Consider the following 23,279-nt stretch of genomic DNA (forward strand, 5'->3'; position numbering starts at 1 on the left):
CCCTTCCCCCTACCCCCAGCTCATGCCCCGTGTATCTCTCCCCTTCCCCCCACCCCCACTCATGCTCTGTGTGTCTGTGTGTCTCTTCCCTTCCCCCCCACCCCACGCTCATGCCCCGTGTCTCTCTCCCCTTCCCCCCACCCCCACCCCCCGCTCATGCTCGTGTCTCTCTCACCCCCCCACCCCCGCTAATGCCCCGTGTCTCTCTCCCCTTCCCCTAACCCCCGCTCATGCCCCGTGTCTCTCTCCCCTTCCCACCTACCCCCCGCTCATGCCCCGTGTACCTCTCCCCTTAACCCCACCCCCCCACTCATGCCCCGTGTGTCTCTCCCCTTCCCCCCACCCCACGCTCATGCCCGTGTCTCTCTCCCCTTCCCCCACCCCCTGCTAATGCCCCGTGTGTCTCTCCCCTTCCCCCCCACCCCCGCTCATGCCCGTGTGTCTAACCCCTTACCCCCACCCCCCGCTCATGCCCCGTGTGTCTCTCCCCTTCCCCCCCACCCCCCGCTCATGCCCCGTGTCTCTCCATTGTTCCCCCCACCCCTGCTCATGCCCCGTGTCTCTCTCCCCTTCCCCCGCACCCCCCGCTCATGCCCCGTGTCTCTCTCCCCTTCCCCCCTACTCCCCGCTCATGCCCCGTGTATCTCTCCCCTTCCCCCCACCCCCCACTCATGCTCTGTGTGTCTGTGTGTCTCTTCCCTTGCCCCCCACCCCACGCTCATGCCCCGTGTCTCTCTCCCCTTCCCCCCAACCCCCGCTCATGCTCGTGTCTCTCTCACCTTCCCCCCACCCCCGCTAATGCCCCGTGTCTCTCTCCCCTTCCCCCCACCCCCCGCTCATGCCCCGTGTCTCTCTCCCCTTCCCCTAACCCCCCGCTCATGCCCCGTGTCTCTCTCCCCTTCCCCCCACCCCCCGCTCATGCCCCGTGTCTCTCTCCCCTTCCCCCCACCCCCCGCTCATGCCCCGTGTCTCTCTCCCCTTCCCCTAACCCCCCGCTCATGCCCCGTGTACCTCTCCCCTTAACCCCAACCCCCCACTCATGCCCCGTGTGTCTCTCCCCTTCCCCCACCCCACGCTCATGCCCGTGTCTCTCTCCCCTTCCCCCACCCCCTGCTCATGCCCCGTGTGTCTCACCCCTTACCCCCACCCCCGCTCATGCCCGTGTGTCTAACCCCTTCCCCCCACCCCCCGCTCATGCCCCGTGTGTCTCTCCCCAAACCCCCCACACCCCGCTCATGCCCCGTGTCTCCCCATTGTTCCCCCCACCCCCGCTCATGCCCCTTGTCTCTCTCCCCTTCCCCCCACCCCCCGCTCATGGCCCGTGTGTCTCTCCCCTTCCCCCTCACCCCCCGCTCATGCCCCGTGTCTCTCTCCCCTTCCCCCCACCCCCACCTCATGCCCCGTGTGTCTCTCCCCTTCCCCCCACCCCCGCTCATGCCCCGTGTCTCCCTCCTTTCCCCCCACCCCCCGCTCATGCCCCGTGTCTCCCTTCTTTCCCCCCACCACCTGCTCATGCCCTGTGTGTCTCTACCCCTTTCCCCCCACCCCCACCTCATGCCCCGTGTGTCTCTCCCCTTCCCCCCACCCCCGCTCATGCCCCGTGTCTCCCTCCTTTCCCCCCACCCCCCGCTCATGCCCCGTGTCTCCCTTCTTTCCCCCCACCATCTGCTCATGCCCTGTGTGTCTCTACCCCGCCCCCCACCCCCGGCTCATGCCTGTGTGTCTCTCCCCTTGAACCTCACCCCCACCGACGCTCTTGCCCGTGTCTCTCTCCGCTTCCCCCTCACCCCTGCTCATGCCCCGTGTCTCTCTCCCCTTCCCCCCACCCTCCGCTAATGGCCTGTGTCTCTCCCCTTCCCCCCGCTCACGCCCCGTGTCTCTCTCCCCTGCCCCCCACCCCCGCTCATGGCCTGTGTGTCTCTCCCATTTCCCCATCCCCCGCTCATGCCCCGTGTGTCTCTCCCCTTCCCCCCACCCCCCGCTCATGCCCCGTGTTTCCCTACTGTTCCCCCCAACCCCCGCTCATGCCCCATTTCTCTCTCCCCTTCCCCCACCTCCGGCTCATGCCCCGTGTGTCTCTCCCCTCCCCCCACCCCCGCTAATGCCCTGTGTCTCTCCCCCTTCCCCCCGCTCATGCCCCGTGTCTCTCTCCCCTTCACCCCCACCCCCTGCTCATGCCCCATGTGTCTCTCCCCTTCCGCCCCACCCCCCGCTCATGCCCCGTGTGTCTCACCCCTTCCCCCCCACCCCGCTCATGCCCCATGTGTCCCTCCCCTTCCCCCCACCCCCGCTCATGCCCCGTGTGTCTCTCCCCTTTCCCCCACCCCCCGCTCATGCCCCGTGTGTCTCTCCCCTTCCTCCCACCCCCCGCTCATGCCCCGTGTCTCTCTCCCCTTACCTCCCACCCCCCGCTCATGCCCCGTATGTGTCTCCCCTTTCCCCCCACCCCCCGCTCATGCCCCATGTCTCCCTCCTTTCCCCCGCTCATGCCCCGTGTGTCTTGCCCCCCTCCACCCCTGGCTCATGCCCCGTGTGTCTCTCCCCTCACTCCACTCCCCACTCATGCCCTGTGTGTCTCTCCCCTTCCCCCCGCTCATGCCCCGTGTGTCTCTCCCCTTCCCCCCACCCCCCGCTCATGCCCCGTGTCTCTCTCCCCTTCCCTCTACCCCCGCTCATGCCCCGTGTATCTCTCCCCTTCCCCCCACCCCCCACTCATGCTCCGTGTGTCTCTTCCCTTCCCCCCACCCCACGCTCATGCCCCATGTCTCTCTCCCCTTCCCCCACCCCCACCCCCCACTCATGCTCGTGTCTCTCTCACCTTCCCCCCACCCCCGCTAATGCCCCGTGTCTCTCTCCCCTTCCCCCCACCCACATGCCCCGTGTCTCTCTCCCCTTCCCCTCACCCCCCGCTCATGTCCCGTGTCGCTCTCCCCTTCGCACCTACCTCCCGCTCATGCCCCGTGTACCTCTCCCCTTAACCCCACCCCCCACTCATGCCCCGTGTGTCTCTCCCCTTCCCCCCACCCCACGCTCATGCCCGTGTCCTTCTCCCCTTCCCCCCCACCCCCGCTCATGCCCCGTGTGTCTAACCGCTTCCCCCACCCCCGCTCATGCCCCGTGTGTCTCTCCCCTTCCCCCCCACCCCCCGCTCATGCCCCGTGTCTCTCTCCCCTTCCCCCAACCCCCCGCTCATGCCCTGTGTGTCTCTCCCCTTCCCCCCACCCCCTGCTCATGCCCCGTGTCTCTCTCCCCTTCCCCCCACCCCCCGCTCACGCCCCGTGTCTCCCTCCCCCCACCCCACGCACATGCCCCGTGTGTCTCTCCCCTTCCCCCCAGCCCCGATCATGCCCCGTGTCTCTCTCCACTTCCCCCCCACCCCCACTCATGCGCCGTGTCTCCCCTGTTCCCCCCACCCCCCGCTCATGACCTGTCTCCCCTGTTACCCCCACCCCCGTTCATGCCCCATGTCTTCCTTGTGTTACCCCCCACCCCCAGATCATGCCCCGTGTCTCCCTTGTGTTACCCCCCCACCACCCGCTCATGCCCCGTGTCTCCCTTGTGTTACCTCCCCCCCGCTCATGCCCATGTATCCCTCGTGTTACCCACCCAGCCCCGCTCATGCCCCGTGTCTCCCTTGTGTTACACCCCCACCCATGCCCTGTCTCCCCTGTTACCCCCCACCCCCTGCTCATGCCCCGTGTCTCCCTTGTGTTACCCCCCACTCATGCCCTGTGTCTCCCTCCTTTCCCCCCACCCCCAGCTCATGCCTCATGTGTCTCTCCCCTCGCCCCCACCCCCCGCTCATGCCCTGTGTGTCTCTCCCCTTCCCCCCACTCCCCCCGCTCATGCCCCGCGTGTCTCTCTCCTTCCCCCACACCCCTCGCTCATGCCCCGTGTGTCTCTCCCCTTCCCCCCACCCCCCGCTCATGCCCGTGTCTCTCGCCCCTTCCCCCCACCCCCGCTCATGCCACGTGTCTCCCTACTTTTCCTCCCGCCCCCCGCTCATGCCCCGTGTCTCTCTCCCCTTCCCCCCACCCCCGCTCATGCCCGGTGTCTCTCTCCCCTTCCCCCCCGCCCCCCGCTCATGCCCCATGTCTCTCTCCCCTTCCCCCACCCCCGCTCATGCCCTATGTCTCTCTCCTCTTCCCCCCACCCCCCGCTCATGCCCCGTGTCTCTCTCTCTCCACTTCACCCCTCCCCACTCATGCCCCCTGTGTCTCTCCTCTTCCCCCCATCCCCCACGTTTCTTTCCCCTTCACCCCACCCACCGCTCATGCCCCGTGTCTCCCTCCTTTCCCCCCAACCCCCGCTCATGCCCCGTGTGTCTCTCCCCTTCCCCCACCCCCTGCACATGCCCCGTGTGTCTCTCCCCTTCACCCCACCCCCTGCTTATGCCCCATATCTCCCTACTGTTCCCCCCACCCCCCTGCTCATGCCCCGTGTCTCTCTCCCCTTCCCCCAAACCCCAGCTCATGCCCCGTGTGTCTCGCCCCTCCCCCTCACTCCCCGCTCATTCCCTGTGTCTCTCCCCTCCTCCCCACCCCCCGCCGACGCCCTGTGTGTCTCTCCCCTTCCCCCACACCCCGCGGTCATGCCCAGTGTCTCTCCGCTCCCCCTCACTCCCCGCTCATGCCCGTGTGTTTCTCCCCTTTCCCCCACCCCCCGCTCATGCCCCGTGTCTCTCTCCCCTTCCCCCATCCCCCGGTCATGCCCAGTGTCTCTCTCCTTCCCCCCACCCCCCGCACATGCCCTGTGTGTCTCTCCCCTTCCCCTCCACCCCCCGCTCATGCCCTGTGTGTCTCTCCCCTTCCCCCACCCCCCACTCATGCCCCGTGTGTCTCTCCATTTGCCCCCCACCCCCTGCTCATGCCCCTTGTGTCTCTCCTGTTCACCCCGCTCATGCCCCGTTTGCCCTGTTCCCCCCACCCCCGCTCATGACCTCTCTCCCATGTTACCCCCCACCCTCCGCTCATGCCCCGTGTGACTCTCCCCTTCCCCCCGTCCCCTGCTCATACCCCGTGTCTCCCTCCTTCCCCCCCACCCCTGCACATGCCCCATGTCTCCCTCCTTCCCCCCACCCCCCGCTCATGCCCCGTGTCTCCCTCCCCTCCCCCAGCCAATGCTCATGCCCCGTGTGTCTCTCCCCTTCCCCCCACCCCCCGCTCATGCCCCATGTGTCTCTCCCCTTCCCCCCACCCCCCGCTCATGCCCCATGTCTCCCTCCTTCCCCCCACCCCCGCCCATGCCCCGTGTCTCCCTCCCCTCCCCCCAACCCACGCACATGCCCCGTGTGTCTCTCCCCTTCCCCCCACCCCTCTCTCCACTTCCCCCTCACCCCTGCTCATGCCCCGTGTCTCCCCTGTTCCCCCCAACCCCCGCTCATGACCTGTCTCCCCTGTTACCCCCACCCCCGTTCATGCCCCGTGTCTCCCTTGTGTTACCCCCCACCCCCAGATCATGCCCCGTGTCTCCCTTGTGTTACCCCCCCACCACCCGCTCATGCCCCGTGTCTACCTTGTGTTACACCCCCACCCATGCCCTGTCTCCCCTGTTACCCCCCACCCCCTGCTCATGCCCCGTGTCTCCCTTGTGTTACCCCCCACTCATGCCCCGTATCTCCCTCCTTTCCCCCCACCCCCAGCTCATGCCTCATGTGTCTCCCCCCTCCTCCCACCCCCCGCTCATGCACTTTGTGTCTCTCCCCTTCCCCCCACTCCCCCCGCTCATGCCCCGTGTGTCTCTCTCCTTCCCACACACCCCTCGCGCATGCCCCGTGTGTCTCTCCCCTTCCCCCCACCCCCGCTCATGCCCGTGTCTCTCGCCCCTTCCCCCCACCCCCGCTCATGCCATGTGTCTCCCTACTTTTCCTCCCACCCCCCGCTCATGCCCCGTGTCTCTCTCCCCTTCCCCCCACCCACGCTCATGCCCGGTGTTCTCTCCCCTTCCCCCCCACCCCCCGCTCATGCCCCATGTCTCTCTCCCCTTCCCCCACCCCTGCTCATGCCCTGTGTCTCTCTCCTCTTCCCCCCACCCCCCGCTCATGCCCCGTGTCTCTCTCCCCTTCCCCCCTCCCCCACCTATGCCCCGTGTGTCTCTCCCCTTCCCCCCATCCCCCACGTTTCTTTCCCCTTCCCCCCACCCACCGCTCATGCCCCGTGTCTCCCTCCTTTCCCCCGACCCCCCGCTCATGCCCCGTGTGTCTCTCCCCTTCCCCCCCCGCACATGCCCCGTGTGTCTCTCCCCTTCCCCCCACCCCACGCTCATGCCCCGTGTGTCTCTCCCCTCCCCCTCCACACCCCGCTCATGCCCTCTGTGTCTCTCCCCTTCCCCCCACCCCCTGCTTATGCCCCGTATCTCCCTACTGTTCCACCCACCCCCCTGCTCATGCCCCGTGTCTCTCTCCCCTTCCCCCAAACCCCCGTTCATGCCCCGTGTGTCTCTCCCCTCCCCCTCACTCCCCGCTCATTCCCTTTGTCTCTCCCCTCCTCCCCACCCCCCGCCGACGCCCTGTGTGTCTCTACCCTTCCCCCACACCCCGCGGTCATGCCCAGTGTCTCTCCGCTCTCCCTCACTCCCCACTCATGCCCGTGTGTTTCTCCCCTTTCCCCCACCCCCCGCTCATGCCCCGTGTCTCTCTCCCCTTCCCCCACCCCCCGGTCATGCTCAGTGTCTCTCCCCTTCCCCCCACCCCCCGCTCATACCCTGTGTGTCTCTCCCCTCCCCCCCGACCCCCCGCTCATGCCCTGTGTGTCACTCCCCTTCCCCCAACCCCCACTCATGCCCCGTGTGTCTCTCCCCTTGCCCCCCACCCCCGCTCATGCCCCTTGTGTCTCCCCTGTTCACCCCGCTCATGCCCCGTTTGCCCTGTTCCCCCCACCCCCGCTCATGACCTGTCTCCCCTGATACCCCCACCCTCCGCTCATGCCCCGTGTCTCCCTTGTGTTACCCCCCACCCCCAGCTCATGCCCCGTGTCTCCCTTGTGTTACCCCCCGGTCATGCCCCGAGTCTCCCTTGTGTTACCCCCCACCCCCCCCTCATGTCCTGTGTCTCCCTTGTGTTACCCTCCACCGCCGCTCATGCCCTGTCTCCCCTGTTACCCCCCACCCCCGCTCATGCCCCGTGTCTCCCTTGTGTTACCCCCCACCCCCCCCATGCCCCGTGTCTCCCCTGTTCCCCCCCAAAACCCGCTCATGCCCCGTGTCTCTCTCCTATTACCCCCACCCCCGCTCATGCCCCGTGTCTCCCCTGTCCCCCCACCCCCTGCTCATGCCCCGTGTCTCCCCTGTTCCCCCCACTCCCCGCTCATGCCCCATGTCTCCCTCCTTCCCCCCACCCCCCACTCATGCCCCATGTCTCCCTCCCCTCCCCCCACCCCACGCACATGCCCCGTGTGTCTCTCCCCTTCCCCCCACCCCCGATCATGCCCCGTGTCTCTCTCCACTTCCCCCCCACCCCTGCTCATGCCCCGTGTCTCCCCTGTTCCCCCCCACCCCCCGCTCATGACCTGTCTCCCCTGTTACCCCCCAACCCCGTTCATGCCCCGTGTCTCCCTTGTGTTACCCCCCACCCCCAGATCATGCCCCGTGTCTCCCTTGTGTTACCCCCCCACCACCCGCTCATGCCCCGTGTCTCCCTTGTGTTACCCCCCGCTCATGCCCGTGTCTCCCTCGTGTTACCCCCCCACCCCCGCTCATGCCCCGTGTCTCCCTTGTGTTACACCCCACCCATGCCCTGTCTCCCCTGTTACCCCCCACCCCCTGCTCATGCCCCGTGTCTCCCTTGTGTTACCCCCCACTCATTCCCCGTGTCTCCCTCCTTTCCCCCCACCCCCAGCTCATGCCTCATGTGTCTCTCCCCTCCCCCCACCCCCCGCTCATGCCCTGTGTGTCTCTCCCCTTCCCCCCACTCCCCCCGCTCATGCCCCTTGTGTCTCTCTCCTTCCCCCACACCCCTCGCTCATGCCCAGTGTGTCTCTCCCCTTCCCCCCACCCCCCGCTCATCCCTGTGTCTCTCGCCCCTTCCCCCCACCCCCCGCTCATGCCACGTGTCTCCCTACTTTTCCTCCCACCCCCCGCTCATGCCCCGTGTCTCTCTCCCCTTCCCCCCACCCCCGCTCTTGCCCGGTGTCCCTCTCCCCTTCCCCCCCACCCCCCGCTCATGCCCCATGTCTCTCTCCCCTTCCCCCACCACCGCTCATGCCCTGTGTCTCTCTCCTCTTAACCCCCACCCCCCGCTCATGCCCCGTGTCTCTCTCCCCTTCCCCCTTCCCCCCACTCATGCCCCGTGTGTCTCTCCCCTTCCCCCCATCCCCCACGTTTCTTTCCCCTTCCCCCCACCCACCGCTCATGCCCCGTGACTCTCTCCTTTCCCCCACCCACCGCTCATGCCCCGTGTGTCTCTCCTCTTCCCCCACCCCCGCACATGCCCCGTGTGTCTCTCCCCTTCCCCCACCCCATGCTCATGCCCCCTGTGTCTCTCCCCTCCCCCTCCACACCCCGCTCATGCCACGTGTGTCTCTCACCTTCCCCCCACCCCCCTGCTCATGCCCTGTGTCTCTCTCCCCTTCCCCCAAACCCCCGCTCATGCCCCGTGTGTCTCTCCCCTCCCCCTCACTCCCCGCTCATTCCCTGTGTCTCTCCCCTCCTCCCCACCCCCCGCCGATGCCCTGTGTGTCTCTCCGCTTCCCCCACACCCCGCGGTCATGCCCAGTGTCTCTCCACTCCCCCTCACTCCCCGCTCATTCCTTGTGTCTCTCTCCTCCTCCCCACCCCCCGCCGATGCCCTGTGTGTCTCTCCCCTTCCCCCCCACCCCCGATCATGCCCCGTGTCTCTCTCCACTTCCCCCCCACCCCTGCTCATGCCCCGTGTCTCCCCTGTTCCCCCCACCCCCCGCTCATGACCTGTCTCCCCTGTTACCCCCCAACCCCGTTCATGCCCCGTGTCTCCCTTGTGTTACCCCCCACCCCCAGATCATGCCCCGTGTCTCCCTTGTGTTACCCCCCCACCACCCGCTCATGCCCCGTGTCTCCCTTGTGTTACCCCCCGCTCATGCCCATGTCTCCCTCGTGTTACCCCCCCACCCCCGCTCATGCCCCGTGTCTCCCTTGTGTTACACCCCACCCATGCCCTGTCTCCCCTGTTACCCCCCACCCCCTGCTCATGCCCCGTGTTTCCCTTGTGTTACCCCCCACTCATTCCCCGTGTCTCCCTCCTTTCCCCCCACCCCCAGCTCATGCCTCATGTGTCTCTCCCCTCCCCCCCACCCCCCGCTCATGCCACGTGTCTCCCTACTTTTCCTCCCATCCCCCGCTCATGCCCCGTGTCTCTCTCCCCTTCCCCCCACCCCCGCTCATGCCCGGTGTCCCTCTCCCCTTCCCCCCCACCCCCGGCTCATGCCCCATGTCTCTCTCCCCTTCCCCCACCACCGCTCATGCCCTGTGTCTCTCTCCTCTTCCCCCCACCCCCCGCTCATGCCCCGTGTCTCTCTCCCCTTCCCCCTTCCCCCCACTCATGCCCCGTGTGTCTCTCCCCTTCCCCCCATCCCCCACGTTTCTTTCCCCTTCCCCCCACCCACCGCTCATGCCCCGTGACTCCCTCCTTTCCCCCACCCACCGCTCATGCCCCGTGTGTCTCTCCTCTTCCCCCACCCCTGCACATGCCCCGTGTGTCTCTCCCCTTCCCCCACCCCATGCTCATGCCCCCTGTGTCTCTCCCCTCCCACCCCACCCCCCTGCTCATGCCCTGTGTCTCTCCCCTTCCCCCAAACCCCCGCTCATGCCCCGTGTCTCTCTCCCCTTCCCCCTTCCCCCCACTCATGCCCCGTGTGTCTCTCCCCTTCCCCCCATCCCCCACGTTTCTTTCCCCTTCCCCCCACCCACCGCTCATGCCCCGTGACTCCCTCCTTTCCCCCACCCACCGCTCATGCCCCGTGTGTCTCTCCTCTTCCCCCAACCCCGCACATGCCCCGTGTGTCTCTCCCCTTCCCCCACCCCATGCTCATGCCCCCTGTGTCTCTCCCCTCCCACCCCACCCCCCTGCTCATGCCCTGTGTCTCTCTCCCCTTCCCCCAAACCCCCGCTCATGCCCCGTGTGTCTCTCCCCTCCCCCTCACTCCCCGCTCATTCCCTGTGTCTCTCCCCTCCTCCCCACCCCCCGCCGATGCCCTGTGTGTCTCTCCCCTTCCCCCACACCCCGTGGTCATGCCCAGTGTCTCTCCGCTCCCCCTCACTCCCCGCTCATGCCTGTGTGTTTCTCCCCTTTCCCCCACCCCCCGCTCATGCCCCGTGTCTCTCTCCCCTTCCCCCACCCTCCGGTCATGCCCAGTGTCTCTCCCCTTCCCCCCAGCCCCCGCTCATGCCCTGTGTGTCTCTCCCCTTCCCCCCACCCCCCACTCATGCCCTCTGTGTCTCTCCCCTTCCCCCACCCCCCACTCATGCCCCGTGTGTCTCTCCCCTTGCCCCCACCCCCCGCTCATGCCCCTTGTGTCTCCCCTGTTCACCCCGCTCATGCCCCGTTTGCCCTGTTCCCCCCACCCCCGCTCATGACCTGTCTCCCCTGTTACCCCCCACCCTCCGCTCATGCCCCGTGTCTCCCTTGTGTTACCCCCCACCCCCAGCTCATGCCCCGTGTCTCCCTTGTGTTACCCCCCTACCCCCCGGTCATGCCCCGTGTCTCCCTTGTGTTACCCCCCACTCCCACTCATGCCCCGTGTCTCCCTCGTGTTACCCCCCACCCCCTGCTCATGCCCCGTGTCTCCCTTGTTTTACCCCCCACCGCCGCTCATGCCCTGTCTCCCCTCTTACCCCCCACCCCCGCTCATGCCCCATGTCTCCCTTGTGTTACCCCCCACCCCCCGCTCATGCCCCATGTCTCCCTCCTTTCCCCGCCACCCCCTGCTCATGCCCCATGTCTCCCTTGTGTTACCCCCCCACCCCTCGCTCATGCCCCGTGTCACCCCTGTTCCCCTCCACCCCCGCTCATGCCCCGTGTCTCTCTTCTATTACCCTCAACCCCGCTCATGCCCCGTGTCTCCCCTGTCCCCCCCACCCCCCTGCTCATGCCCCGTGTCTCCCCTGTTCCCCCCACTCCCTGCTCATGCCCTTTGTTTCCCTCATGTACCCCCCACTCCCCGCTCATGCCCTGTGTCTCTTGTTGCCCCCCCACCCACCGGTCAAGTCTTGTGTCTTCCTCCTGTACCCCCACCCCCCAACCCCCGCTCATGCCCCATGTTTCCCTCCTGTACCCCCACCCCCCGCTCATGCCCCGTGTTTCCCTCGTGTTCCCTGTACCCCCCGCTCATGCCCCGTGTTACCCCCCAACCCCCGCTCATGCCCTGTGTCCCGTGTCTCCCTCATGTTACCCCCCACCCCGCTCATGCCCCCTGTCTCCCTCATGTTCCCACCACACCCCGCTCATGCCCCGTGTCTCCTGTTGCCCCTACCCCCCGCTCATGCCCCGTGTCTCCCTCGTGTTCCCCCCACCCCGCTCATGCCTTGTGTTTCCCTCGTGTTACCCCCACTCCCTCTCGCTCATGCCCCGTGTCCCCCTCGTGTTCCCCCCACCACCCGCTCATGTCCTGTGTCTCTCTCCTTTCCCCCACCCCCGCTCATGCCCCGTGTGTGCGTGCCCTGTTCCCCAGCCCCGTTCATGCCCCGTGTGCGCCCTTTTCCCCCCACCCCCGCTCATGCCCCATGTGGCCAGTTCCCCCAACCCCCGCTCATGCCCCGTGTCTCCCTCATGTTCCCCCCATCCCCCGCTCATGTCCCATGTCTCCCTCATGTAGCCCCTCAACCGACGCTCATGCCCCGTGTGTCTCCTGTTGCCCCCACCCCCCGCTCATTCCCCATGTCTCCCACCCCCGCTCATGCCCCGTGTCTCCCTTCTTTCCCCCCACCCTCGCTCATGCCCCGTGTGTCTCTCCCCTCACCCCCACCCCCCGCTCATGCTCTGTGTGTCTCTCCCCTTCCCCCCCACCCCCCGCTCATGCCCCGTGTGTCTCTCTCCTTCCCCCACCCCCCGCTCATGCCCCGTGTGTCTCTCCCCTTCCCCCATACCCCCGCTCATGCCCATGTCTCTCCCTCCTTCCCCCCACCCCCCACTCATGCCCTGTGTCTCCCTACTGTTTCCCCCACCCCCGCTCATGCCCTGTGTCTCTCTCCCCTTCCCCCCCACCCCCGCTCATGCCCGGTGTCTCTCTCCCCTTCCCCCCACCCCCCGCTCATGCCCAGTGTCTCTCTCCCCTTCCCCCCCGCTCATGCCCCGTGACTCTCTCCTCTTCCCCCACCCCTGCTCATGCCCCGTGTCTCTCTCCCCTTCCCCCCCACCCCCAGCTCATGCCCCGTGTTTCTCTCCCCTTCCCCCCACCCACCGCTCATGCCCCATGTCTCCCTCCTTTCCCCCCACCCCCCGCTCATGCCCCGTGTGTCTCTCCCATTCTCCCCACCCCCCGCACACACCCCGTGTATCTCTCCCCTTCCCCCCCACTCCCCGCTCATGCCCCGTGTCTCCCTCCTTTCTCCCCACCCCCAGCTCATGCCCCGTGTGTCTCTCCCCTCCCCCCACCCCCTGCCGCTGCCCCGTGTGTCTCTCCCCTTTGCCCCCACCCCCCCGCTCATGCCCCGTGTGTCTCTCCCCTTTCCCCCCACCCCCCGCTCATGCCCCGTGTCTCTCCCCCTTCTCCCCACCCCCGCTCATGCCCCGTGTCTCTCCCCTTCCCCCCAACCCCTGCTCAGGCCCCGTGTGTCTCTCCCCTTCCCCCACACCCCCTCTCATGCCCCGTGTGTCTCTCCCCTTCCCCCCACCCCCCGCTCATGCCCCGTGTGTCTCTCCCCTTGCCCCCCACCCCCCGCTCATGCCCCGTGTGTCTCCCCTGTTCCCCCCACCCCCCGCTCATGCCCTGTGTGCCCTGTTCCCCCCACCCCCCGCTCATGACCTGTCTCCCCTGTTACCCCCACCCCCCGCTCATGCCCCGTGTCTCCCTTGTGTTACCCCCCATCCCCAGCTCATGCCCTGTGTCTCCCTTGTGTTACCCCCCACCCCCCGCTCATGCCCTGTGTCTCCCTTTTGTTACCCCCACACCCCGCTCATGCCCCGTGTCTCCCTCGTGTTACCCCCACCCCCCCGCTCATTCCCCCGTGTCTCCCTTGTGTTACCCCTCCACCCCCCGCTCATGCCCTGTCTCCCCTGTTACCCCCCACCCCCTGCTCATGCCCCGTGTCTCCCTTGTGTTACCCCCACCCCCTGCTCATGCCCCGTGTATCCCTCACCTCCCCCCACCCCCTGCTGACGCCCCGTGTCTCTCTCCCCTTCTCCCCACCCCCCACTCATGCCCCGTGTCTCTCCCCTTCCCCCCACCCCCTGCTCATGCCCCGTGTGTCTCTCCCCTTCCCCCACACCCCCGCTCATGCCCTGTGTGTCTCTCCCCTTCCCCCCACCCCCCGCTCATGCCTCGTGTGTCTCTCCCCTTGCCCCCCACCCCCCGCTCATGCCCCGTGTGTCTCCCCTGTTCCCCCAACCCTCCGCTCATGCCCTGTGTGCCCTGTTCCCCCGACCCCCCGCTCATGATCTGTCTCCCCTGTTACCCCCCACCCCCCGCTCATGCCCCGTGTCTCCCGTGTGTTACCCCCCACCCCCAGCTCATGCCCCGTGTCTCCCTTGTGTTACCCGCCACCCCCCGCTCATGCCCTGTGTCTCCCTTGTGTTACCCCCCACCCCCCGCTCATTCCCTGTGTCTCCCTCGTGTTACCCTCCACCCCCCGCTCATGCCCCGTGTCTCCCTTGTGTTACCCTCCCACACCCTGCTCATGCCCTGTCTCCCCTGTTAACCCCCACCCCCCGCTCATGCCCCGTGTCTCCCTTGTGTTACCCCCTACCCCCCGCTCATGCCCCCTGTCTCCCTCCTTTCCCCCCCACCCCCCACTCATGCCCCATGTCTCCCTTGTGTTACCCCCCACCCCACCGCTCATGCCCTGTGTCTCCCCTGTTCCCCCCACCCCTGCTCATGCCCCGCGTCTCTCTCCTATTCCCTCCCACCCCAGCTCATGCCCCGTGTCTCCCCTGTTCCCCCCACCCCCCGCTCATGCCCTGTGTTTCCCTCGTGTACCCCCCACCCCCCGCTCATGCCCCGTGTCTCCTGTTGCCCCCCCACCCTCCGGCCAAGTCTCGTGTCTCCCTCCTGTACCCCCACCTCCCACCCCCCCACTCATGCCCCGTGTTTCCCTCCTGTACCCCCACCCCAACGCTTATGCCCCATGTTTCCCTCGTGTTCCCCGTACCCCCCTGCTCATGCCCCATGTTACCCCCCCACCCCCCGCTCATGCCCCGTGTCCCGTGTCTCCCTCATATAACCCCCCACCCCCGCTCATGCCCCGTGTCTCACTCGTGTTCCCCCCACACTCCGCTCATGCCCCGTGTCTCCTGTTGCCCCCACCCCCCGCTCATGCCCCGTGTCTCCCTCGTGTTCCCCCCACCCCCGCTCATGCCTTGTGTTTCCCTCTTGTTACTCCCCACCCCCTACCGCTCTTGTCCCGTGTCCCCCTCGTGTTCCCCCCACCACCCGCTCATGTCCCGTGTCTCTCTCCTTTCCCCCACCCCCCGCTCATGCCCCGTGTGTGCGCCCTGTTCCCCCACCGCCGCTCGTGCCCCGTGTGTGCGCGCCCTGCTCCCCCAGCCCTGCTCATGCCCCGTGTGTGCCCTGTTCCACCACCCCCGCTCATGCCCCGTGTGTGCCCTGTTCCCCCTACCCCCGCTCATGCCCCATGTGCCCTGTTCCCCCCACCCCCGCTCATGCCCCGTGTCTCCCTTGTGTTCCCGCTCACCCCCCACTCATGCCCCGTGTGTCTCCTGTTGCCCCCACCCCCCGCTCATGCCCCGTGTCTCCCTCGTGTTCCCCCCACCCCCCACTCATGCCCTGTGTCTCCATCATGTACCCCTTCACCCCCTGCTCATGCCCCGTGTGTCTCCTGTTGCCCCCACCCCCCGCTCATGCCCCGTGTCTCCCTCGTGTTCCCCTCACCCCCCGCTCATGCCCTGTGTTTCCCTCATGTTGCCCCCCACCCCCCTGCTCATGCCCCGTGTCTCCCTCGTGTTCCCCCCACCCCCCGCTCATGCCCCGTGTGTGCCCTGTTCCCCCATCCACCGCTCATGCCCCTTGTGTGCCCTGTTTCCCCCACCCCCCGCTCATGCCCATTGTCTCCCCTGTTCCACCCACCCCCCGCTCATGCCCCGTGTCTCCCTCGTGTTCCTCCCCACCCCCCGCTCATGCCCCGTGTCTCTCTCGTGTACCTCCCCACCCCCCGCTCATACCCTGTGTCTCCCTCGTGTTCCTCCCCACCCCCCGCTCATGCCCCGTGCCTCCCCTGTTCCCCCCACCTGCTGCTCATGCCCCGTTTCTCTCTCGTGTTCCCCCCACCCCCGCTCATGCCCTGTGTTTCCTTCCATTTCCCCCCACCCCCTGCTCATGCTCCGTTTGTGTCCTGTTCCCTCTCACCCCCGCTCATGCCCATGTGTCACCCCTGTCCCCCCACCCCCTGCTCATGCCTTGTTGTGTTCTCTTTATACACCCCGCCTTCCCTTTCCATGGTGGCCATCTTGCTAAAAGATTTCCCTTCCTACAGCGGGATGATTCAAATACATATTTCCCAGATACACAAGTGGTTGACATTACATGTACATATTACACCTTGCTTAAGGTAGTCTCAGTTCCGACTCTGGCGTTCCTAGGAGCTTGCATTCAAAAATGGCAACTTATTTTCAATTTTAGTGGGTTTTGCAATATGGGATTTTCATCAAAAATTATACAAAGGTTCATTTCCCTTCCACATATATCCCAGTAACTTTCCATGTCTCTAGCTTAAATACAGTGTCTACAATATTCATAATTAGCGGGGTTTTGCCCCAGAACATGGTACACATTGGAGTTTGGACTCAAATCGTGAGGGCATTTTTCATACTAAGACTCTCAAAGTTGTACATTCCTGTCATTTGGTTACAATAAGTTATCACGGTTTCTATAAAATATATATTTGTTGCAATTCAACTCCCCAAAGTGTTTGGGTCCGCCTCCAGAAGTCTGGGTGGGTCAGTGATCACATGTCTCTCCTTGTTGGCAGAGGGCTGTTGACAGGAAACACTCAAAATTAACATACCCCATTCAACTGAAAGGGGCTATTGTCTCTCTCCTCCATGCTGAAGGGGAGACCCCCTCCCTCTCACTCAGAAGGCCCATGTGATATCCTGCCTCCTGTTGTGAGTCTCTGGGGTGTTAAGAGTTCTCAGCCTCTTGGCCTCTGGGAACCTGAGTCAACTGGACTTCAAAGCCTGTGGGTTAATTAAAAAACCTTAGCCACCTGGTGGTGGCTAAGATTTTTTAATTAACCCACAGGCTTTGAAGTCCAGTTGACTCAGGTCCCTTTGTCAGCCAGTTCTCCTGTCAGAGTTTAGACCGCTAGCGCCGCCTTGTGGAATTTGTCAGTACTGCATCCATTTTTGAGTTGTCTTGAATTTGACAGGAGATTTTTGCTATTATTTTGTTAGGCATCCTTACATTAGAGTGGTTATGTGGAACCCCCCCACAAGAAGGTTGAATCTTTAGAGTGGTCTTGTGCCCATGATTTCAGCAACTTTTTGACATCAGTAAAATGGATTTTTGAATAAAGGTCTCCGGTATTAGCTATCTTGCGATGTTTGAACTTGACATTTGGAGCTTGCCCTCAAAGAAACAGAGGCGATTTAAAAGTGCTTTTGCTCTAACAGGTGCTGCTATTTTTCCTTTGGCACCACCTTTCACCCCTGGCGCTTTTGGTATGCGCACAACTGCGTGGTTCTCCTGGACTCTGGGATGGAATGATAGGCGGCGGCAGCTCATCCCCACATCTACCCAGTCTATTGATTCAGCATGGGTCAAAACCCTTCACAAACCCCCCCCCGCCCGACTACGCTTTGATTCAAGTCGAGGGGAAGTCGGGTGCAAAGGAGGTTTTGAGCCCTTGCGCTGGTATGTCCACATTATCTTCTTCCAATTCTGTAGATGGCACAGTTCAGCATCTTTTCCTCCACCCAGTTGGATGGATCGGTCCTCCTCGCTGGTCCTGATGGGAATATTGGGCGGTACCCCGGGCCCCTCAGATCTTTACTCCCCGGTCCCTGGGCGTCCTCCTTGGCCAGTCCCCAGGTTTTCTTTCTCCTAGGACGACAAAGAAAAGCGGAAATACCTATTCATAGACATTTCTCCCCCACTATTGATATAGTGGGGCGACATATACATTTTATACTTTAATAGACATAGCATTCCAATTTTGAAAAACAAGATATACTTCAGAGACAGTGGCTTACAAGCGTCATAATATTTTAGAGACTATATGTGGGATATTTTAGGGTTGGAACTGAATTAATCTGGAGCGGTCCCCTCTGGTATTGCAGAGGACTCCTCCAGTTGCTGCAGTGTGCGCCTGGGATGGCAACACTTTAGCTGATTTATATGTACCCACTTGTCTTCCCCTTCCACCAGTCTACCTTTGGGGATGCGGATCTTATACGCTACAGGGGAGATCTTGTCTATAATTTCAAACGGTCCCTTCCATGTAGGCAACAATTTTCGCTGTTTCGCCTGGTTCCTTTGGAAATTGTATAGATAGACCCAGTCTCCCACATCATATTCCTTCCTGGTGGTTTTCAAATCATAGTGCGTTTTCATACTTTCAGCTGATCTTTCTAGATTCCGCTGAGCATAGGCAAAAACATGTTGAAGGTGTATCCTTAAATTCTCCACATACTCATGAGTTGTGGAGGCATTTATCAGTGTCTGCTCTTGGGTCCTGTAGAGCAAATGCTGAGGAAGCCCCATCTTGCGTCCAGTCATCAACTCAAATGGTGACATTTTAGTTGCAGATGAAGGGGTAGATCTGATGGCCATTAGGACCAGAGGTAGTCGGATATCCCAACTTGGCCCAGAATCTGCCACAAACTTTTTTAATATACTCACAATGGTTCGGTTGTATCTCTCTACTGCTCCAGAAGGAGCTGGCCTGTAAGCAATGTGTAGCTTCCTTTTAACCCCCAGTATCTCCCACATCTTTGTCATTACTTCACTGGTGAAGTGGCTACCTCTGTCTGACTCAATCCTTTGAGGTACACCAAAGCGGGAAAAGATGTGGTTAATCATCAGGGCAGCTGCTGTTTCTGCCTTGCAGTTTGGGGCTGGGAGACATTCCACCCACTTGGTAAACAAGCATGTAACGTTCAACATGTACTTGTTTCCTCTAGACGAGCGAATTACAGGGCCTACAAAGTCGATTTGCAAATCTGACCATGGCAGTGTCATCCCCCTCTTCTGGAGAGGCGCACGGTGTGTGAGGGATGATGGCTGAAATTGTGCACACACAAGACACCCCTTCAAGTATTGCTCGAGGTCCTGCCCCATGTGTGGCCAGTATGCAACCTCTCTTAAGATTTCCAGTGTTGTGTGAAACCCCCTATGACCGGCGGTGGCCGCATCATGGGCGTGACTTAACATCAGGCTTCGGAATGAGGTAGGGACCACCCACTGATCATGGCCAGCTTGGGATTTCCTTACCAACAAACCGTCTTGGATTCGGAACCTTTTTGGACATTTCATCAACACTCTTAGGTCCTCTTTCCCAATGTAATCGGTATCCGTCAGGGGAAAGTTCTCAGGGTCCTCAATGTGTTGGTAAAACTTACCAATTATTGGATCCCCCTTCTGAGCTGTAATCAAATCAGCATCAGAGGTCTCCTTACTCCATTGTGCAGTTGAAAGATCATTGTGAGCATTGGTCTGGGACCTAGTGATGGCAGTGACCTGGATTTCCCCCAACAGGGACTCTATTTCTATTAGATCCCCTTGGATGGCCCCGGTTTTGGCCAGCTGATCAGCTAAGTCATTTCCAGTTTTGTCTGGTCCCTCTACTTTGGAATGACCCTTGATCTTTTTCCAGTAGATGGTCATCCCATTCGATGTGACCAGATCATCAATATTTTGGATTAACTTCCCATGTTTCAGGGGTTTGTTATTAGCACATAACATGCCTCTGGTTTTCCAATTAACCAGGTGCTCCACGAACCCGTTCCGTACATAATCCAAATCTGTGATTATGACCAGTTCGTGGAGTTGATGTTGGACAGCAGTGAGGCTGGCCTGATGCACAGCCATCAACTCTGCCACCTGACTACTTCGGGGACCAATTTTGTACCCAGCGGAGGGTTCTGGAAACTCCTTCACCCATGCATTCCCTACGCCGGCCACCAGTTCTTTTTCCCCGTTGTTGTCAACATGGTACGAGCATCCATCCACATAGACAGTGGGCATTACCTCACACTTGTCTTCTTCAAAGACTTGGTGGGGGGAATTAAGGTATGCCTCCATGTTGTCCTTGATTTGTAGACTTTCGTACTCAAGACAGTTTTCTCTGGCACAATCATGCAAGTCAGCCAGACCTTGCGCCAGGGGACTCTTCTTGTTTTGGCCATATCTGACCTCCACAGGAAAGCCTTGCATTGACAGAATCCAGGAAGTAATTTGGGATTACTCACATTTCAGGCCCGGATTCTGTCACTTTGGAGATATTGCAGAGGCTGGTGTGGAGTCTCCACTATGATGTGTTCCCCCTAGATAAACGGGCGGTAATTCTTCAATGCCCACACCGTTGCCAGGAGTGCCTTCTCACAATCGTTGAATTTTTCCTCCACAGAGGATAAAGTTTTGCTCGCATAGGAGATTACTTTATTGACCTTGTCATGCTTTTGGTATAATACTGCCGTCAAGCACGTATTAGAGAACCATGTCTCCAGGAATAACTCCTTGTTTCTGACAGGGGAAGCTAGGCAAGGCACTTGTGAGAGGCTTCTCTTGAGTTGTCTTACTGCCTCGGATTGTTCTGGACCCCATTCCCACTTGACGCCCCCTTCAAGAGATGAATCAGGGGTCTAGTGATCTCTGCGTAGCCTTCAATGAACGTTCTGCTGTAATTAGTCAGTCCAAGGAGGCTTCTTAGTTCCCGCAGAGTTGTGGGATCCTTCAGTTTCTGGAGTGCTTCCACTTTCTTTTCCTGGGGACAGAGACCCTGAGGAGTAATCTCATGCCCCAAGAAATTAACACGGGTTCTACACCACTATGCTTTCTGAAAGGAAAGTTTTGCTCCGGCGGCCCTCAACTGTGTCAGAAAATAACGGATCCCCGCTATGTGTTCCTCCACAGATTAACTTTTGATGAGGACATCATCTACATAAGCCAGGTTACCCCACCCACCCAGGTCGGGCATGGCCTTATGTAGGAAAATGTTGAATTCATTGCCGGAGTTGAGGTATCCGAAGGGAGTCCGGGTCCATGTGTACTGCTGGCCCCCAAAGGTAAAAGCCAGTTTGTATTGGTCCTCCCTACTGACAGGCACGGTCCAGTATCCATTGGTCAGGTCTATTGCTGTGAATACCTGTGACCCCTGGATCTGGGCCAGCCCTTGGTCAATGTAGGGCAGAGGCCATCGGGAAGTATGGACCCGTTTGTTGAGCTCCCTAAGGTCGGCGCAGAGTCTCCACTGGCCGTTTGGCGTCAATATTCCCAGCACCGGATTATTGAAAGTGCTGTGGACTGGACGGATTATTCCCCGGGACTCAAGGTTCTTAATTATTTCAGTAAGGGACTCCATGGATGCGAGAGGCAAGCGATATTGCTTCACAAACACTGGAGTCATGCCAGGGTCCGTGGGAATTGTTGTTGTGTGGATGTCGGTGCGACCACAGTCATATGAGTCTACCGCAAAGAGATCTTTTGCTTCTGTTCCAGAGTCACGCAGGTATCAGCTAGGTTGACTCTCTCTTCCACCATCTGCCTGAAGCCTGGAAAGACTTCTGGTTTGGCTATCTCAGCGGCCTCCTCCAGCTGGGTGGAGAAGTCCCTGGTCAGAGTGCTGATTTGGACTGGAGGCTTCAGGTGGGAAAGGCAGCCCTCATGGACCTGGAAAATCACCTCATCCCTCCTGAAGTCACAAGTCACATCTTCCTTACCATAAGGGCAAGAAGTGTACACCAGGAATTTCCCCCCATGCCGGGTGAAAATCCTGTCTGGTGTTGTATTGTCCTCACTGTCACTGTCAAAACAGTCCTTGGGGATCGGTCCTAACAGTTCATTTCCTAAATCAATGGAGAAATGTCGGTCATCAACCGCCATTCAAATAATGGTGCCTGCGGCTAGAGTAATACTCTTTAAGTCGCTGTTATCCACCTCTATTGGAATGGTGTCATGTTCTATGTTGACTAATGGTGTTGGGTTTACCCCTAACCCTTGCTGTTGGAGAGAAGCATTTAGATGAATGTAAGCATTACGGTTTTTCAATTTTTGTCCTCTTTTAACTTTCACTTCCAGGGAGAATTGTCGGGTCTTTTCTGGGATGGTGACTTCCTCTTTAATCTGAATTTCAACTGCATAAGGTAGCAATTGAGCTGACCTAAATGCTTTTTTCTGAATCATCAAAGCCCATGGGATTATCCGCTAATCGGGACCAAGCTTTGAAGTTTATTAGGTCCAAACTAATGGCGAAGCGATTGAGAATGTCACTGCCTAAGTAAAAGGCGGCAGTGGCGTCTCGCACGACCCAACAATTATGGACTATGCTCTTGTTGCCAATGGAGATTTTGAGCATACACCTGCTTGGCAGGAGATGTTTGGAATTGGGTGTTTCCAGATCCATTTCCCATTTGTCTATCAGTTTGAATGTGGGAATGGCTGGATCTTTTGGGAGTTGGCGGAACATGGCTTCGCTGATGAAGCTCTTCCCGTTGTTCACACACACTCAGGTGAGAACAGAGTCCTTCCCATCATTTAACTGAACAGGGATGAACAACTGCTCTCCAATTTGCTGAATATCTGTCAGGAAAAAGGGCTGGTGCAAGAAAGGAGTGTGCAAAAGGCGGTAGAGGTCTGTGGAATTCAAGAATGCAACTCTAACTACAGTTGCCAGCATTCTCTAAGGAAAATTGTAGTTGAGGGCCGTGCGGCCGTTGACACAGCTGGTAAGGATTAACAAACGTTTAGAAGGAGTAACGGAGCCACGACAGGTGTGGCTTATTTTGTGTATTAAAGAAGGAGCAGGCGAAGCTACGACGCTGGCGGCAGCATGTGAAAACTCTCTACGGGAACACGGACTTCAGGCGGCTGCAGAATCCACTTTAGAAGCTGAAAACTGCGTCGTCTGGGAAGTCTTGCGGGCCTCCCGGACTTGAGTTAAGTACAGGGCGAGTGGCGACGCACCGAATCACGCTCTTGTGGGTGTTATTTGATGTGTGTGGAAACGGCACGCTTATCGCTCGGATATATGTAGCCTTGTCCTTGTCCTAGCACCCTGCCGCCTTGAAAATCCAGTGCTATAAGTTTGCTCGCTCGCAAGTTTCATTTATCAATGCGAGTGGAAGAGCCATTACTGCATTGCATGACAGCATATCACGCTCTAAAATCAAAAGGGGCATATGTTATTTGTTATTTATGTTGCTGCAAATACGTTCCATGTTTCATGTTATGTGTTCATATTCATTGTCATTGTTTGCTGTAAGCCCACGGGCCATGTGTTTGTTGATTCATTGTGGGATTTTCTCCCAAGTATGACATGTGTAAGGTATCATCTATGTTTCTGTGTTTATGAGGTTGTAGGGGCAGGTCTAAGACTGGGTAGAGGCACGTATTAAGGTGTTTCAAATCTCAGGTCTAAATTCTGTGTATGGTACGCTGGATATAGGTGTTAAGTGTTCAGAGGAAATAGGTAGGGTTTTTTCCCGTTGCTCCCCTTGTCCTATCCAACATAGGTTTTCCTAACCCTTTTACCGTTGTTCCTAATTTCCCCTACCCTATCCACAACTTCTTCCTAACTTCTCTTCCCCCCATTGGCTGTCACGTGGTGTCCTGTTTATTCTATCAGGTGCCTGTGCCAACCACGGGTGGAGGGTCAACTTCATTCGGCTTCTGTGGTTCGGGACAGAGTGTCGAATTCTCTTCCCTTGTACTTGACATAATAAGCCACCCCCATATTGGGATACTTACAACCACCCAAGCCAAATGGACGCGACACCTCCGCCTTTAGCCGATGTGCTAAAGGCTCTTCAGGATATTCAGTTGGAGTTGGCACATGCCAGACAAGAGTCAGATAATCTAAAAACACAAGTTCAGGGTTTGGTAGCTCAGGGAATTCCTTTGGAAGGCAACCGAACTCATGGAGCGTCCACAAGTCAAAATCCAACAATCATTGTCAAACCTCCGAGCAGTGTTCCTCTAGCA

The sequence above is a fragment of the Ambystoma mexicanum genome, chromosome 3q (assembly GCF_040938575.1).
Source record: "Ambystoma mexicanum isolate Mex_15411 chromosome 3q, UKY_AmexF1_1, whole genome shotgun sequence".
Lineage (NCBI taxonomy): Eukaryota > Metazoa > Chordata > Amphibia > Caudata > Ambystomatidae > Ambystoma > Ambystoma mexicanum.